The following is a 5,759-nucleotide window of genomic DNA, read 5'->3' on the forward strand; positions in this document are numbered from 1 at the left end:
GCGTCTGGCCAATTTGGCCGAGCGCACTCGACTGGAGAACCTTCAGCGAGCACTCGACGAGCGCGCGCGGCAACGAGTTCCCGACACCAGTCGACGTCAACTCTTCCCGCCGACTCAGGTATATCGAACCCCAATTCAGAATTTAGCAGCTGCGACCCGTATAGCAGAGTCCATCCAGCCGTCGCAGTCGGAAGCTGGCAGAGGTTTGCTGCAGATCAGGGATCTGCTCCGGGCAGCAGGAGATCAGAATTCAGCCGTGCCTCAGTCGCGCAACAGAATTCACAGTCGATCCGTCACTGTGAATACGGTTCAGTCGGCTCACAGCCCCAGATCGCCTCCGCGGCGTGAAGGGCGCGAGAATCGGCAAGATCAATATGGCGACGGACTCGACCGAGATGATAGGCGTCGAGTGCCCAATTCCCCTTCGAGGGGTGGGTCTTACGCTCCTCGGCAGCCAGATGACAGGCATCAGTACAGTACAGGGCGAAGGGTTCCAGTCGACCCCAGAGAACCAGGCTTCGACGCGCGATCCATTATCGTGCAAGGTTTGGTCGACCGGAACAGAGCCCATCGGGGCGGACTCGACAAAGATGCGCCCACAAGCAGTCGAGTGCATGTTTCTGGTCCTGAATGTTTCAGCAGAGCTATCAGAGCCGCAGTTATCCCTCCCAATTTCAGGTTGGCAACAGGAGTCAGCAAGTTCACTGGTGAAGCTAAGCCTGAAACTTGGCTTGAAGACTACCGAGTGGCAGTTCAGATTGGTGGTGGGAACGACGAGGTGGCCATGAAGAATTTGCCCCTCATGCTGGAAGGTTCTGCCAGGGCGTGGTTGACTCAATTACCTCCTAGCAGCATTTACACTTGGGAAGATCTGTCCCGAGTGTTCATCAGAACGTTTGAAGGAACTTGCAAGCGACCAGCTGGGTTGAGAAAGTTGCAAGTCTGTGTGCAGAAGGCTAATGAGACTCTCAGAGAGTATATTCAGAGGTGGATCACTTTGCACCACACTGTGGAGAATGTGTCTGATCATCAGGCAGTCTGCGCCTTCAAAGATGGCGTCAAGAACAGAGAACTGAGTTTGAAGTTTGGTCGAACCGGTGACATGACCTTGAGTCGGATGATGGAGATTGCTACCAAGTACGCCAACGGCGAAGAAGAAGACCGACTCCGAAGCGGCAAGCATAAGCCGAGTCAGTCGGAAAAAGGTAACACCAGTCGGAAACAGAAGCGGAAGGCTGAACCGGCAGCTCCTGGAGAGGCTCTAGCCGTGACTCAAGGAAAGTTTAAGGGGAAACCAAAAGGATCCTGGAACCCCAAGAAGGTAAAGGATAAAGAAGGGAACGACATAATGGATATGCCATGTCACATCCATACGAAGAAAGACGAAGAGGGGAATATCATCTACCCGAAGCACACCACTCGCCAATGTCGACTCCTGATCCAGCAGTTTCAGGGAAAACAGTCTAAGGACAAGGAGAAGGAGTCAGACAAGGCCGAAGACAAGGAGGACAGTGAGGAAGGATATCCACATATCAACTCTACTCTGATGATCTTTGCAGATGTGGAAAGCAGAAGTCGACTGAAAGTCATTAACCGAGAGGTGAACATGGTTGCCCCAGCAAAAGAAAATTATCTGAAATGGTCTCAAACACCCATCACATTCGACCAATCTGATCACCCGACTCATATTGCCACCCCTGGGAGGCAAGCTTTGGTGGTCGATCCAGTTGTCGAAGGCACTCGACTGACAAAGGTGCTGATGGATGGTGGAAGCGGGCTGAATTTGTTGTATGCAGACACACTGAAAGGAATGGGCATTCCGATGTCCCGACTGAGCACTAGTAACATGAGCTTTCATGGAGTTATACCAGGGAAGAAGGCCGAGTCACTCGGCCAAATAGCTTTGGACGTGGTGTTTGGTGACTCGAAGCATTTTCGCAAAGAAAAGTTGACGTTTGAGGTCGTGGATTTTCAGAGTGCATATCATGCCATTTTGGGGAGACCAGCTTACGCACGGTTCATGGCTCGACCATGCTACGTGTACCTCAAATTGAAGATGCCTGGCCCCAAAGGAGTGATCACTGTCACCGGTGATCGGAAAAAGGCAGAAGAGTGCTTTCAGAAGGGCTCCAAGATTGCCGATTCCCAGGTGACAGCGGTCGAGTTCGAAGAATACAAGCAAAACGCAGATCCGAGTGACTTGCTGCGATCAAAGAAACCCGCCACAGAGTCTGCATTCCAGTCGTCCGGTGAGACGAAGCCTGTTCACATTCACCCGACCGACCCCGATGCGGCTCCGACCCGCATCTCCACAACACTCGACCCAAAATAGGAAGAAGCGCTCATCCAGTTCCTCCGTGAGAACTGGGACATTTTTGCATGGAAGCCCGCTGACATGCCAGGTGTTCCCAGGGGGCTGGCTGAGCATCGCCTAAGAGTCGACTCATCTGCAAAACCTGTCAAAGAGCATCTTCGGCGGTCCGCCGTCCAGAAGAGAAAAGCCATTGGTGAAGAAGTGGCTCGACTGTTGGCGGCCGGATTCATCCGAGAGATATACCACTCCGAGTGGCTCGCTAATGTCGTCATGGTTCCTAAGAAGGACAAGTCGCTCCGAATGTGCATTGATTTCAAGCACATCAACCGGGCCTGCCCGAAAGATCATTTTCCTCTCCCTCGCATAGATCAAATTGTTGACTCGACCGCGGGATGCGAGAGGCTATCTTTTTTAGATGCCTATTCCGGGTACCACCAGATCCGTCTGTACGGACCCGACGAGGTAAAAACAGCTTTCATCACTCCATTCGGGTGCTTCTGCTATATCACCATGCCATTCGGCCTCAAGAATGCCGGAGCCACATTTATGCGAATGATTCAGAAGTGTCTACTCACTCAAATCAGTCGGAATGTGGAAGCATATATGGATGATATCGTTGTCAAGTCACGAAAAGGTTCCGACCTGCTCGCTGACCTTGCCGAAACATTTGCCAACCTCAGAAGGTATGATATCAAGCTCAATCCATCAAAGTGCACATTTGGAGTTCCTGGTGGCAAGTTACTCGGTTTTCTCGTTTCCGAACGGGGAATCGACGCTAACCCAGAGAAGATTGGCACTATTCTCCAAATGAAACGCCCTGTGCGAGTGCACGACGTCCAGAAGCTTACTGGATGCTTGGCCGCATTAAGTCGATTCATCTCACGACTCGGTGAAAAGGCATTGCCTCTTTACCGACTGATGAAGAAGACAGACAAGTTCGAGTGGACTCCAGAAGCTGATGCAGCATTTGCCGAGCTCAAAACTCTGCTCTCCACCCAGCCGGTGCTTGCTGCTCCAATCAGCAAAGAGCCTCTGTTGCTCTATATCGCAGCCACAGGACAAGTCATCAGTACTGTGCTAACGGTCGAGCGGGAAGAAGAAGGAAAAGCTCTCAAAGTTCAGCGCCCAGTGTATTATTTGTCTGAAGTCTTGACTCCATCCAAACAGAGATATCCTCATTATCAGAAGCTTGTGTATGGAATATACATGACCACAAAGAAGGTTGCTCATTATTTCTCTGATCATTCCATCACAGTCGTCAGCGACGCTCCACTATCAGAGATTTTGCACAACAGAGATGCAACTGGTCGAGTGGCCAAATGGGCGATTGAACTTCTTCCCCTTGATATCAAGTTTGAGGCAAAGAAAGCCATTAAGTCCCAGGCAATAGCAGATTTCCTCGCCGAGTGGATTGAACAGCAGCAGCCGACTGAAGTTCACTCAGAGCATTGGACCATGTTTTTTGATGGCTCTAAGATGTTGAATGGTTCCGGTGCTGGGGTTGTCCTGGTTTCCCCCAGAGGAGATAAGCTCAGATATGTGCTCCAGATTCACTTTGATTCCTCCAACAATGAGGCAGAATATGAGGCCCTCTTATATGGGTTGCGCATGGCCATTTCACTCGGCGTCCGTCGCCTGATGGTCTATGGCGACTCGGATTTAGTGGTCAATCAGGTGATGAAAGAGTGGGACGTGAGAAGCCCAGCCATGACTGGATACTGCAGTGCAGTGAGGAAGCTGGAAAAGAAGTTCGAGGGGTTGGAACTCCATCATATACCCCGACTGAAAAATCAAGCAGCTGATGATCTAGCAAAGATAGGTTCCAAGAGAGAAGCCATTCCGAGTGGTGTTTTCTTGGAGCATATACACACTCCGTCAGTCAAAGAAGATCCTTTCACCGAAGAAACTCCACAACCCAAGAGTGCCACAGATCCGACTGAAGTTGAAGTCCCAGCGGTGGTCGACTTGATCATGGAGGTTTTGGTGGTCATTCCCGACTGGACAGTTCCGTATGTCGCATATATCCTGAGAAAAGAGCTTCCGGAGGATGAGGAAGAGGCTCGACAGATCGTCCGTCGATCTAAGGCCTTTACCGTAATCAAAGGACAATTATACAGAGAAAGCGCGACTGGAGTTGGTCAGAAGTGCATAACACCAGAAGAAGGTCGACTCATCCTCAATGATATTCACTCGGGGACCTGTGGTCATCATGCGTCCTCTCGGACCATCGTGGCCAAAGCATACCGAGCCAGATTTTACTGGCCAAAGGCGAATGAGATGGCAAAAGATATAGTGGATAAGTGCGAGGGATGTCAGTTCTACTCGAATATGTCGCACAAGCCTGCGTCGGCCCTGAAGACCATCCCACTCGTCTGGCCTTTCGCAGTATGGGGACTGGACATGGTCGGTCCTTTGAGAACAGGACGAAGTGGCTTCACGCATGTACTGGTGGCAGTCGACAAGTTCACCAAGTGGATCGAGGCTAAACCAATCAAGAGCCTTGACACCGGTACTGCTGTTAGCTTCATCAGGGAACTAATATTCAGATATGGAGTCCCGCACAGCATCATTACAGATAATGGGTCGAACTTCGACTCAGAGGAATTCAGAGATTTTTGCAACTCCCAAGGCACACGGGTCGACTACGCTTCAGTCGCCCATCCGCAGTCGAATGGACAAGCAGAGCGAGCTAATGGACTGATTCTTAAGGGATTGAAGCCTCGACTGATGCGTGATCTCAAACACGCGGCTGGAGCTTGGGTAGACGAACTTCCCTCAGTGCTTTGGGGGCTGCGGACCACACCTAATCGGTCGACCGGAAGAACTCCATTCTTCTTGGTCTACGGAGCTGAAGCAGTCTTGCCGAGTGATCTTCTCCACAATGCTCCTCGAGTTGAAATCTACAACGAAGCAGAGGCTGAACAAGCGCGGCAGGACGCAGTCGACCTTTTAGAAGAAGAAAGGGAGATGGCTCTGATCCGGTCGACCATCTACCAACAAGATTTGCGTCGTTTCCACGCTAGAAATGTGAGAGGTCGAGCCTTCCAGGAAGGGGATTTAGTTCTCCGAGTGGATCAGCACAAACCACACAAGCTTGCTCCTTCTTGGGAAGGCCCCTTCATCGTCACCAAGGTTCTCCACAACGGGGCGTACCGTCTTTACAACGTCGAGCATAATATCGACGAGCCCCGAGCTTGGAACGCGGAGCTACTCCGCCCATTTTACACTTAAGTTTTATCACTCGGATGAGTTGCAATAAAGTACTTCTGTAGTTCATGGACCTCAAAATAATAGTGTCATAGTTCCTCCATAATTTCTGTCACTTTTTATTTTTGTCCAAATAAAATTCCCCCTCAGTGGGTGACTTAGCCGCGAATCCGTTTCGCCTAAGTTTGTAAAAATCCTACCGAGTGGTGAGCCAGACTCTCACTCGGAGGCTTAGCTG

Source organism: Triticum aestivum, chromosome 1A, assembly GCF_018294505.1.
Source record: "Triticum aestivum cultivar Chinese Spring chromosome 1A, IWGSC CS RefSeq v2.1, whole genome shotgun sequence".
NCBI classification, from domain to species: domain Eukaryota; kingdom Viridiplantae; phylum Streptophyta; class Magnoliopsida; order Poales; family Poaceae; genus Triticum; species Triticum aestivum.